At 48.4% G+C, this 13,407-nt stretch overlaps 1 protein-coding gene across 3 annotated transcripts in view; it reads left to right on the forward strand.

The window, feature by feature from the left end:
* The window catches only part of ENAH (ENAH actin regulator), a 72,020-nt gene that overhangs the window by 9,482 nt on the left and 49,131 nt on the right, over window positions 1-13,407 (forward strand). The gene's annotated exons all lie outside the window — the stretch shown is intronic.

Consider the following 13,407-nt stretch of genomic DNA (forward strand, 5'->3'; position numbering starts at 1 on the left):
AGCAGCCTCCAGTACTGGAACCAGCTCTTGATTGGAACAAGGACAGTGGCCAGGCTGGGTTACTGCAGTTCCCACTTACTTCCATGGTAGCTGAGCTGCAGTAACCCAGTGCGGCCACTACACTGAAAACGGCGCTGTGCGACCCTGTTCCAATCCATAGCTGGAGGCTGCTGGGAACAGCTGATCGATGGGGGGGGGGATGCAGAGTGTTTGACCCCTGCTGATTGGATATCGATGACCTGTCCTTAGGATTGGCAATCAAAACCCCTTTCAAGGGGTTGGCCCATCTCGCACATTGTTGGCGTATTGCTTGGGTGGCTGCACTTGCATATGTGGGGGGTGGATCGGGTTCCATTTTGCTTGCTTTGCATTACTTAAACAAACTTTTGCAAAACGTAAAAAAACAAAAACTGAAAAAAATTAAACTCTTGGCTGCAGGATCAGACTGCACAGGGTTTGTTTGTAGTCTGTAACCATGGAGACGCTCAGATCTGCACAGAATCTGTGAACCTAAAACGGCAGATTTTTTTTATTTGTTTTTCTTTCATTTTAAAGTAATTAAAATTGCCATACACGTTGTGTATTAAACTGGTGGGATTGTCCTTCGCTTGCTATGGGAAACGGAACCATTTTCACCTTGTGCTAGTTTTGATAAATCTCCCTCATTGTGTTTGATTCTCCTGCAGATCTGGGGGGGGGGGGGGGGGGTCCTCACTTCTTGTTATATTTTGGTAACGGTCCGCTCTAAGGTATACGGTGGGTATCGCTTATATTTAGCTGAGCCCTCTTTAATGCTAATGATGGGAGACCGTGCCAGGCTCAGCGGATGCCAGTAATTAGCGCTGCGCCTACATCACTTCTGTGGGACTTGATTAAGAGCTGAGCACAAAACTCTTCCTGACATATGGGCAGAGATGGACCTCCGCTGCGGCAGGGGCACCGTAGCTGGCAAGGAGGTGTCCTCGTATATGGGTCCCGCTGGAGAACGGCAAGGCTGGCGCTACTAACCGTCTGCAGCACGAAAAACGAATAGGCCACAGGCAACACCCAGTCTTGCCGTGTTTGCTGGGGATTTTCTACTATGTATCAGTCCAGACGATTTACTTCAGAAAAAAATTGTTCAGACTGGGCACCATTGTAACAAACCCTCAGCTGTCGGGTATGGTTTTAATTCGATATTAGATTGGTGAAAGCAAGCAGAGATCTTGAAATGAGTGAAACATTAGAACGCTGCAGAACATTTTGTCAGCAAAGTCATGCAGTGATGTTAAAGGGGTACATGTGGGACTCTGACCTCTGGGGCCCCTTCTAAGTTTCCCTTGCACAGCGTTGCTGATGATCACCAAGAAGGGGACGCAGCCTTACACGTGCTCAGGAATCGTGGGGGTCCCATAGGTTGGACCCCCCCCCCCCCCCCTCCCGGCCTATCCTGGAAATATCCTATGATGTCACCAAGATGGGAATACTCCCTTTATATTTATTGACCTCTTTGTGACCTAATGAGAAAGTAATCGGTGTGATCGACAGAGTACCCCAACACTTTGATTGCACCAAAATCGCACCGTAACTATCCGCCATCTTTTTAACTTTGCTTTTTCACTCCTTTGAACCATTTTCAAAGAAAACCGTTCTAGGACCACGTTCCTCTGTTGCTTTCCATAAATTTCATCCCACGTCTCCAAAAGCTCCCAGCATGCCCCGAGAACAGTGGGGGGGGGGGGATGTATGAAAGTGACCAAAAGAGAAACTGCCTTGGTTGTCCCTAGCAACCAATCACAGGCCAGCTTTCTCTTCAGATTTTGCTGTTGAGGAGTAAACTATGCGCTGTAATTTGTTGCTATGGGCAGCAAAAAATAGTTTTGATAAACAAGGCCACATGAAAACTGAAAGAAAACTAATTGTTGCCCATAGCAACCAATCACAGCCCAGCTTTCATTTCAAAGTCTGCTCTTGAAAAATAAAAGCTGCGCTGTGATTGGTTGCTATGGGCAGCAAAATGAAATGGCCTTAGAGAAATGAGGCTAAAGGTAAAAAAAAAAAAGAAACTCGCTATCACTATTTTTCAAGAGCAGTTGATGAAAATGAAAGCTGACCTGGGCAACTAATAGTTTTTCTTTGTTTTCACTTCGCCTTGTTTATCAAAACTTATTGCAGCCAATCACAGCATAGCTTTCATTCTTCATGAGCAGAATCTGAAATGAAAGCTGGGCTGTGATTGGTTGCTTAGTTGCTGTCGGCAACAAATCTCATTCACTAAAAATGGAGCATGGTGAAAATGACCATCCAGGACCCGTATCCTACCCTGCGTCCTTGCTGTACCTCTCTAGGCTTCCATTTTTTACATGGAGACGCTCAATATGCTTGTTCCTCACAAAATCTGTGAAAATAAGTTCTGACACGTTGCTTTGTGCTCTGTGTTACGTAAAAACGTTGCTTATTGGGCGAGGATACAGTTGGCGGCACCGCACACACGGATTTACCTGAGGCCTGTCCCAAGGCCCTCAGATTTCTTCCCAGGGCCTTGTTTTCCTTCTCCTCCTTGTATATGGCAGTGTCTGCATCGTCCTCCTCCTGAAGAATCTGTAATCTCTACCTCAAAGGAATTTAGGAGTCTGCAGTGAAGCTTTGGTTCCCAGACTCTTGCTGTTTGCTCCTCGGTGCGGGGAGGGCACCTGACCCCGGCTGTTTACCCACCGTCTGACCCCGGCTGTTTACCCACCGCCAGCCGATAGATGGAGAATGCGTGGACTGTGCAGTAGGGTTTTTGACAGACCTAGAAGATGACGTCCTGCTGAATGTAGGAGCCATAAGTCTCGCCTATGTGTTGATCACGAGTATACTCACCAGTGTCTGAAAAGCCAAAATCTGTATGCCTAAGCCCCGCCCCCGGGACCGCTCCCAAACCGGACAGGAACGTTCACTGTCAGATGGGCTTTATCCCTCTTGCAGTCTGATTTCTAGGAGTACCCTGTCAAAATTGGGACTGTTGTCAAGCATGCACATTGTTGCCGTTTTGGTGCCCCTTTGTTTTGGAACTGACTTTCAAAAAATTGCATTAATAAAACCACCCAGTGTGACCACAGCATGTGAACAGACACTTACATTGGTCGCTGGCAGTGGGTGCTATTACACGGGCCATTCAGAAGCCCTGTTTGGCGCTCATTTAGAGGGCTTTCACACAGACCCGTGCAAAGTGGAACGGGAACAGAAGATTGTTAGTATTCTATTTATTTTACTTGATAATATAGCGCCAACGTATTCTGTCCGGGTAACCCCTTCTTCCCCCACTCGGCACCTCTGAGATGAGCATTGGAGCATTTCATGCCCTGTATCTCGCCAGGCAAAGGCTTTTTATTTACATTTTTACCCTGCTAGGCGGGGGTTTTCTGCCTAGCAGTGTTCCCGGTGACGTCACCAGCACTAACGGGCGGGCTTTAGCGCTGCCCTAAGCTGTTTTACAGTCCCACTAGTGCCGGTGAAGTCACCGGGCTCACTCCTAGGTAGAAGCCTCCGCCTGGCATAGCCCGGTTCGTTCACCCATCTGGAAAAAAAAGCTATACAGCGTAGGGCAAGGGGAGTATCGGAGCATGAAAAGCTCCAATGCTCCATTCATAGGGTCTGAATGGGTGAAGAAGGGGTTATGTCTGGGTTCAGCTCCGAACCTGGAGAACCCCTTTAACACTCACTGGGGGAGATTTATCAAACTGGTGTAAAGTAGAACTGGCTTAGTTGCCCATAGCAACCAATCAGATTCCACCTTCCCCATAGATTCTGCTTTACACCAGTTTGATAAAGCTCACAATCTAAGCTCCTTATCAGTATGTCTTTGGAGTGCGGGAGGAAACCGGAGAACCCGGAGCAAACCCATACAAACCTAGGACCCCAGCGCTGCCACCGTGCTGCTCATACTAATCATTTGCCCCCGCCACCATCCCCCTTTCAGTTTGCGGACTATTTCCAGTGCATTCTCTGTTCACATGGGGGCGATCTGCTGATGGAGACGACAAACCAGCGCTTCGCTCCTTTTTCAGGTGATTAGCGTCACCTTCAGGGTTTGTTCACACGGCATCTTTTGCTATAGAACTTTGGCGCAGACACTGGTGGACACAAGGGACATGTCTGTTCTCGCAGCAACTTTATGCTGCTGCTCCCTGATCCTCTGCGCTGCCTCCCTTTGAATGGGACGCAAAAGGCCTGCTGCTCCCGGCAGGATTTCGCCGAAATTTCAGCACCAAACTTTTGTGGTAAAACCCGCAATGTGAATGGGAAATCGCCAGGAAAAGGGGCATTCGTTTCCAATAATTGGCTCGGTCCGTGGCCTGCGTTAAAGGGGTTGTCCTGCGATTTTTATATTGATGACCTATCGTCAGGATAGGTCATCAGTATCTGACCGGCACCCCCTGGCAATTAGCTGTGGAGGTGGCACTCCATGCGAGCGCTGGTTCCTCTTCATTACGCTACCCTTCGTCTTGGAAGCGAGTGTAATTACAAGTATTCGCTGCGTTCCCTTGAAAGGAACGAGTACTTGTAATTACACTGTGCCTCCGATACACAGGAGACGACGTGCAGTGTAATCACCAGGAAGCTGCACTCGCATGGAGCGCCGTCTCCTCTTCAGACAGCTGGTTGGCGGGGTGCTGGGTGTCAGACGCCCACCGATATATCCTCACGATAAGTCATCAATATAAACCCCTTTTAGGGTCCATTCACACGTCCGCAATTTCATTCCGCTTTTTGTGGAATGTAATTGCGGACCCATTCATTTCTGTGGGGCAGCACGATGTGCTGCCCGGATCCGGAATTGCGGATCCGCACTTCCGGGTCCGCAATTCCGATCCCGAAAATTATAGAACATGTCCTATTCTTGTCCGCAATTGCGGACAAGAAAAGGCATTTTCTATTAAGTGCCGGCGATGTGCGGACCGCAAAATGCGGAACGCACATCGCCGATGTCCGTGTTTTGTGGATCCGCAAAACACACACGGACGTGTGAATGCAGCCTTAAAGGGAGTCTGTCACCTACCAGGACCGTTTGTAAGGGTTAGGCTACATTCACACGTCAGTATTTTTCTATATCCCGATTTTCGGTCTGTTTTTGCGGATCCGTTGTTACTGAAAATGTTTCCGTATGTCATCCGTTTTTTGCGGATCCGCAAAAAACGGAAACATGTATAAATTTCAATAAGCAAATAAAGTTGTTTTGGATTTCTTTGAAAAAAAAAATAAAAAAAAAAATTAAAATGTAATTTCCAGGAACGGAATCCGCATAAAACGGATGACATACGTAATGACATCCGAATGTCTTCCGTTTTTTGCTGATCCATTGACTTTGTATTGTACCAGGATCCGAATTTTGCGGAAAAGAATAGGACATGTTTTATATTTAAACGGACATGCGGAACGGAACAACGGAAACGGACAGCACACATTGTGCTGTCCGTTTTTTTCCAGGACCCATTGAAAATGAATGGGTCCAGATCTGTTCCGCAAAAAACGGAACAGATCAGGAAAGAAAAAACGGACGTGTGAATGGACCCTAAGGATGTCTATCGCTACTACTGATGTCTTTTCCATATATGCCCAGCAATCTTTTCTAGCCCTCCTCAAAAAGCTTTTCATAATTATGCAAAGGAGCTGAAAAGAGCCCAAGCGGCTGGACTTATTGGTGCTAGAGCCCAGCCGCGCCCATCCAAAAAGAGCACCGTACCTCCCGCCTCGGCGGCGTCATCATGAGGCCGCTTGTAATCTCTGGCAGGTGCACTCCTCCTTCCTGCGTGCGCCTGCACCGTCAGTTGCCTGCAATAACTGCACTGGGCAGGCGCCTGCACAAGATTTAGAGCGGCCTCGTGATGACATCGCCAAGGCAGTGAGGCGCAGAGAACAAGCGGGCGGGAGGAGCGGAGCGCCATCTGGATGGGTGCGGCTGGGCTCCGGCAGAGATAAGTCCAGCCCCTTGGGCTCTTTACAACTCATTTCCATAATTATAAAAAAGCTTTTTTTTCCCCGAGAGCTAGAAAAGATTGATGAGCACAAAAAGGCAGGTGTGTAAGTGACAATAGGGGAGCGATGGACATCTCAGTCCTGGTTGGTGACCGATTCCCGACAAACGCATTTCAGTTTATATCCGACAATTTGTTTCCTTCTTTCCATGCAATAAATGCAACATTTTGGGCCCTCAAACTCCCCCCGCCTACATCTTGTAGGGCCCAAGTAGTCCCCTGCTGTGTTCGGATGTTGCGGTAGTGCGCCGTTCAGACACGACATATGTTTTACAGCCATTTCACTGTAGATCACGATTTGACGGCACCATGTGAACGTACCCACGTGTCCGTTGGTTTGTGCCCATGTGTGAAGTTTCTGACAATGGGCAGACAATTACCCCCCCCCCCCCCCCAATTAAGTCAGCTGAGCAGCAGAGATCTAGAGGTGGCTCTTTTGTTTAGAGGGTTCTCAATTGGCGCGACCCCCTTCCTGTAACGTCCATATTGCCCCTACGGAGTTCTCTAAAGCGACCCGCCCTGGTGTGACACATGGGTGTAAAGTATGGGGGGGGGAATTACCTTGATGTGAAAAAAAAAATCTATTGGATTTTTTTGGGGCGAATGTGCAGAAAATCCTTATTTTTTTTTTTATGTGCGGATTTGCTGTGGATTTCACCCAATTTTTTGCAAAGGTGGAAATCCGCAGAAAGGGTGGACACGCCGAGGAATTGGATTCCGCACGGCAGGTCAGTTTGTTTTCGGCTCACCCTGGCTGATATCGAGTAAGATTTCATCTCCTTTGCTGCCGCTGCAATAGGCCACGGATAGTCTGCCTGCAAATCCGGATGGAAAATCCACAGCCTATCCGCCACGTGACCTCAGGAGCCGGTCAGTGGATATTTTTGGGAGACGTAGGTATGTTTTCATTCACAGGAATAGAAGTGACACTTCTAGTTTTAGATGCACGTCGCCCGCCTGGCAGCACCCATGTCACCCAGCTCCTGGCAAGAGTCCAGTTTCCACGTAAATGGCTAAATCCTATATATTTTTTATTTTTTTGCGAATCAATTTGGAAATCTATTCTTGGCCAAGACGCAATAGCCATTTTTATATTTGTTTTTAAAGTTTATGAATGACCTTTTAGTGAACACGAGGACGCCTAATCTCAGTTTTGTGAGCCGGCATTGTGCTGCTGTGGACATTGTCCTCGCCGATTAAACCGAAAATAGTGATGATTGTAAAGTGTCTTCCTGTCGGGTTTTTAGCATTTTATACCCCGGGATGGCGTCACGTTTGACAACCTGGCCACAGACGATTGCCCCCTTTTGTCATAAAGCTGCGACTGGTGAAGTAACCGGGAATGGTCACTCTCATCTCGGCCATGGAAGCGTGTAACTAGGCGCTACCCACTACTGTTTCCACCTTCGGGCATATGGACGTCCTAGAGGGGCGCCCCTTCTTAGTCCGATCAGAGAGCCTCAGCGAGGAGGGTTTGGCACCGCAACGTATTGGGCGTTCTGCGGCACTTATATGGGAGGAGTTGTGATGAGCACATTGGGGCAGTTTTATTTGGAGTCTAAATTTAGACAGCATAAAACCAGATGAGACGGGCAGAGACCGTGCCAGGTTCATAAAGCATGATTTGACGCAGACGTCACCCCTGGCTGGCTTACTTCTTACTAACATTTGAGCCGAAAGAATGGCCGTTAATAAATCCACCTCGTTTTACGACTCCACTTGGCTTTCAAATGCAAGACCCATAAAGAGTCGTAAACGCCTATCCTCTCTCCACAGGATAGGCGGGGGCCCGACCACTGAGGCCATGACCGTTCACTAGAACGAGGGCCCGTTCTCCCCCATTTGAATGGAGGGGAGATCTTGCGTGTTCCTCCATTCAGTTGTACAGGGCTGTCAGAAATAGTTGTGCCTTTGTACTCGCCCATCTCCATCAGTCCTGCAGAGTTGAACGGAGCGGCAGACACCCCTACATGTCCGCCACGCCGTTCAGACCCCGGCCAATCCGACACTTATCCCAAGAACGGGGTTCCCCCTTTGAATAGAGGTGGTCACACGCGCGCACTACCGCTCAGTCCTTTAGACTGTAAGTAGAGTGGTAGCGCCCCCATGTGACCACCGCTCTATTCAAACTGGGCACTCGCGAGCCTGACACTCCGTTATCTGCATGTCCGTTTAAACCACGGATTTCGCTCTTTGCAGGGCATAGGATGAAACATGCTGCTGATCCATGTATAACTGATGTGGGTTTTGCGGTGGATTCAGCAGACATTTCGCTGCTGCCACTTATGTACACGTGAGTACACTCTTAGGGTATGTTCACACGACGGATTTCAAAAGTCCGCCTACAAAATTCAGCATGGAGCCCGCACAAAATGACGTGCGTTTTCCCCCAAAAATTTTTTCTTTTTTAACCAATGGGTGTTAACTCCAATACAAAATTGCATTTTCAGCTTGTGGTTTTGGGTGCGGATCAGTGCAAAAAAACACCCAGATAATGTGCCAAAACTGCATGGACACATATATTGCTTTTTTTTTTTTTATATGTCCGTCCCAAAATAGGTCTCTGCTTCTTTTTTCCACATTGGGGGGGAGAGTGCTGCTTCCTATTGAAATGAGAGGCTGTTTTGAGGTGGAAAAACTGCAAACTAGGCTCCCTAAACTGTGAACTGGTCCTTTAGGGTTTTGTTTTTTTTATTTATTTATTCGTAACACAAAACAAAAATCTCCAGCAGCCGCGTCCTTTCTGGCTTCCATTCTTTTCAAGGGGAGGTAACGCTGAGGATTGTGAAGCGGCAGCTTATAAGCCGCTGCAGCGATCCTCAGCACTGCCTCCCATTGAGATGGATGTGGCAACGGACAGGTTTACAGGCAGAATATCGCTGCGGCTGCCCGCACCAAAACGTCCTCTATAAAACCCGCTGTGTGAACGGGCCCTTGTGGAAACTGGGCACAATGTGGATTGCGTGCGTTTTTCCTGCACAGATTTTCGTGCAGAAGAACTGCAGCATAATATACAGTACTATATATATATATATATATCTCCACAAATATTGTGGTATTGACAAAGGCCTCATTGAGAAGGCAGAAACGTAGCTGGAATAAAGTTTGGGGTCGTCACCCTATCACCTAACAACTGGAAGTGCTAGTGCTGCCTCTTCATTCTTTGAATATATATATATATATTAGTTATAGTGTGTGTATGTATATATATGTGTGTGTGTGTGTATATGTATGTGTGTATATATATATATATATATATATATATATATATATATATATATATATATATATATTTATTTAGTGGTTTTCCCCATAGACTTCAGAGCTAGTAAGCAGAAAATTTGCAACAAACTATGCATAAAATCAGGCAAAACACAAGCCGCGATATTGTGGATTTATGTGCATTTTTTTTTAATGCAGTTTTCATGTAGATTTTCTGCATGCAAATCCTTGTCATATGCAGGTAGCCTGGTATCATGAACGTCTCCACTACCCTAGGTCCCCAGGAATGGTATCATGAACGTCTCCACTACCCTAGGACCCCAGGAATGGTATCATGAACGTCTCCACTACCCTAGGTCCCCAGGAATGGTATCATGAACGTCTCCACTACCCTAGGACCCCAGGAATGGTATCATGAACGTCTCCACTACCCTAGGTCCCCAGGAATGGTATCATGAACGTCTCCACTACCCTAGGTCCCCAGGAATGGTATCATGAACGTCTCCACTACCCTAGGTCCCCAGGAATGGTATCATGAACGTCTCCACTACCCTAGGACCCCAGGAATGGTATCATGAACGTCTCCACTACCCTAGGTCCCCAGGAATGGTATCATGAACGTCTCCACTACCCTAGGTCCCCAGGAATGGTATCATGAACGTCTCCACTACCCTAGGTCCCCAGGAATGGTATCATGAACGTCTCCACTACCCTAGGTCCCCAGGAATGGTATCATGAACGTCTCCACTACCCTAGGTCCCCAGGAATGGTATCATGAACGTCTCCACTACCCTAGGTCCCCAGGAATGGTATCATGAACGTCTCCACTACCCTAGGACCCCAGGAATGGTATCATGAACGTCTCCACTACCCTAGGTCCCCAGGAATGGTATCATGAACGTCTCCACTACCCTAGGACCCCAGGAATGGTATCATGAACGTCTCCACTACCCTAGGTCCCCAGGAATGGTATCATGAACGTCTCCACTACTCTAGGACCCCAGGAATGGTATCATGAACGTCTCCACTACCCTAGGTCCCCAGGAATGGTATCATGAACGTCTCCACTACCCTAGGTCCCCAGGAATGGTATCATGAACGTCTCCACTACCCTAGGTCCCCAGGAATGGTATCATGAACGTCTCCACTACCCTAGGACCCCAGGAATGGTATCATGAACGTCTCCACTACTCTAGGACCCCAGGAATGGTATCATGAACGTCTCCACTACCCTAGGACCCCAGGAATGGTATCATGAACGTCTCCACTACCCTAGGTCCCCAGGAATGGTATCCTGAACGTCTCCACTACCCTAGGCCACTAGGGATACTATCACGAACTCCTCCACTAGACTAGCCTGCCAGGAAAATCTAACTTAGCCTGAAATCTTCTTTTTCCCCCCTTCTTGCTGTGTTATTGTTGTGCATCTTATAGTCAGGACATACGGTGATCTTTTAGTGTAATACCTATAGATGATTACCTCTCACGATTGCTTCCCCCCCCCCCCCTCCTTTGCTTGTAGCATAAGTGGCTGTGTCTTTAAATATAGCAGTGCCGGGCTGGTATTTGCCTATTTTAGTGGTTACTAGATCATTTTGTAATCCATATGCAGCTTTGAGAAGTTGCCTGGTTCTGGACTGAGAACGCTGACTGTCGGCTAAAATTTCAGCCTTTTAGTTTATTTTGGGGAATGGACACATTCCTGCTCCCTGGCGCTCACACTACATGAAACCAGAGCATCCTGTTCAAACATGGTCCGATTTAGACTTGCGAGAATACAGTCTCTTAAAGGGACATACCCCGCCCTGTGTCATGGTGCATGCACTCTCCATGGGGTTTGGGCAGGACAGACGCATCAGCCCTCCCAGCACCCACGTGTCTTACTTTCCTTTAAAACTGCAATTTCAGGTCCTTTTGGGTGGGTTTTTGGGACGTCCCCGGCCTACATTTTTTTTTTTTTTTTTTTGCGTATCAGATGCAGACTCATTCATTTCAGTGGGGCCACAAAAAATGCAGACAACACGCCCTGTGCCCTCCACATCTGTATGTCCATTCCATTTGCTGTTCTTGTCCGTTTTGCGGTCAAAAATAGACATTTTGACCATGGGGCCCACAGAAATTGCAGCGTGCCTATGGCCGGTATCGGTATTTTACAGATCAGTCGTGTGCGTTTACACCCTTTGCATCTCCCCTATATAGCCTGCTACGTGGCTCTCCGCCGTGCCTCCAGATCCCCTTTTGGCCCTGTCTGCCGAAGGTTTTGAAGATTTTTCTCCTTCGGTTCCTGCTTTCTGGAAGCGCGCATGGAGAAGTGTTATTAATAACCTCGTATTAAGCCTGGATCTCAGTCTGCGCTGACATTTAGGTGGGCGATTCCCTAATACTCCCCAACGTACACATGTCTCTGACTCAGTCCTACAGGTGGCTTCTCCTTTTCTTCCAAAACAAAGGAGCCAAATGTGAATGTTGTTTGGCCCGCACTATATATAGCGGCCGCACGCGTGTGTACATGCCGGGGGCCCCGCCGCTCGTGGGCGGGGTGTGACATGGAGGAGCGATGGGTCTGTGGTGTCACTGTGATTCACTTGTGCAAAAACACAGTGGTCTCCAGCTATTGCAAAACTACAACTCCCAGCAATGCCTGCCAGCAGCAGGTCATAGGCTAAAAAAAAGGTGCTTGATTATCAGATATTCTGGATGATTGGCCATTGACTGTAATGAAGATTAAGCTCATTAGTAAGGATTGAGACCCAAAATAAAATGATAGAAGACAATGGGGTTAAAGGGGTTTTTCCAGGACCCCAAAAATTTGAGTGAAGGCCGGAAATGATCTAAATTTTTTTTTTAAAACTTACCCACCTGCACAACCACCCGCGGTTGCAGCAGTCTGTCTGGTGCTGCAGTCACGGACTGCACCATGTGGTCACTGCAGCCAGTCACTGGCCTTAGCAGTCACCTGGGTAGTAAGGTAGGTCATTGCTCTAGGGAGACCAGCAGCAGAGTTAGGGTCCATTCACACAAACGTATTTTGTTTCAGTGAAGGAAAAATGTGGGGGGTTCAATCAGCACAACCCTATATGTAGGTGCACATTGCTATGGCAAAAGACACAAATGCAATGGCACTCTGCATTCCCTGGACTTTGTGTGGCTGTCATGGCCCATAAACAGGTAGGAACTAGTGTTAGGGACCACTCCATAGAGGCGACCTTGACGTGGTGAGTGGCTTATTGCGCTTTGGCCAAAATGTACACCAATGTCTCATCCAGCATAGAGGCAGGGCAGAATGCTGGATATAGAGTGCTATTGCATTTGTGTCTTTTTCTTTGTATTTTGTTTGTGTCAGTTTTTTTTCTTTTGTTTGTTTTGTTTTTGCGGATCTGCAATTTGCCTCTCTCATGCCTCTGTCTCTAGCGCCTGCCTCTCTCTTATGCCTCTGTCTCTAGCGCCTGCCTCTCTCTTATGCCTCTGTTTCTAGCGCCTGCCTCTCTTATGCCTCTGTTTCTAGCGCCTGCCTCTCTTATGCCTCTGTTTCTAGCGCCTGCCTCTCTCTCGCGCCTCTGTCTCTAGCGCCTGCCTCTCTTATGCCTCTGTTTCTAGCGCCTGCCTCTCATGCCTCTGTCTCTAGCGCCTGCCTCTCTCTTATGCCTCTGTCTCTAGCGCCTGCCTCTCTCTTATGCCTCTGTCTCTAGCGCCTGCCTCTCTCTTATGCCTCTGTCTCTAGCGCCTGCCTCTCTCTTATGCCTCTGTCTCTAGCGCCTGCCTCTCTCTTATGCCTCTGTCTCTAGCGCCTGCCTCTCTTATGCCTCTGTCTCTAGTGCCTGCCTCTCTCTCTTGTGCCTCTGTCTCTAGCGCCTGCCTCTCTCGTGCCTCTGTCTCTAGCGCCTGCCTCTCTCGTGCCTCTGTCTCTAGCGCCTGCCTCTCTCTCTCGCGCCTCTGTCTCTAGCGCCTGCCTCTCTCTCTCGCGCCTCTGTCTCTAGCGCCTGCCTCTCTCTCTCGCGCCTCTGTCTCTAGCGCCAGCCTATCTCTTTCGCGCCTCTGTCTCTAGCGCCTGCCTCTCTCGTGCCTCCGTCTCTAGCGCCTGCCTCTCTCGTGCCTCTGTCTCTAGCGCCTGCCTCTCTCGTGCCTCTGTCTCTAGCGCCTGCCTCTCTCTCTCGTGCCTCTGTCTCTAGCGCCTGCCTCTCTCTCT

Source organism: Bufo bufo, chromosome 4, assembly GCF_905171765.1.
Source record: "Bufo bufo chromosome 4, aBufBuf1.1, whole genome shotgun sequence".
Classification (NCBI taxonomy): Eukaryota; Metazoa; Chordata; class Amphibia; order Anura; family Bufonidae; genus Bufo; species Bufo bufo.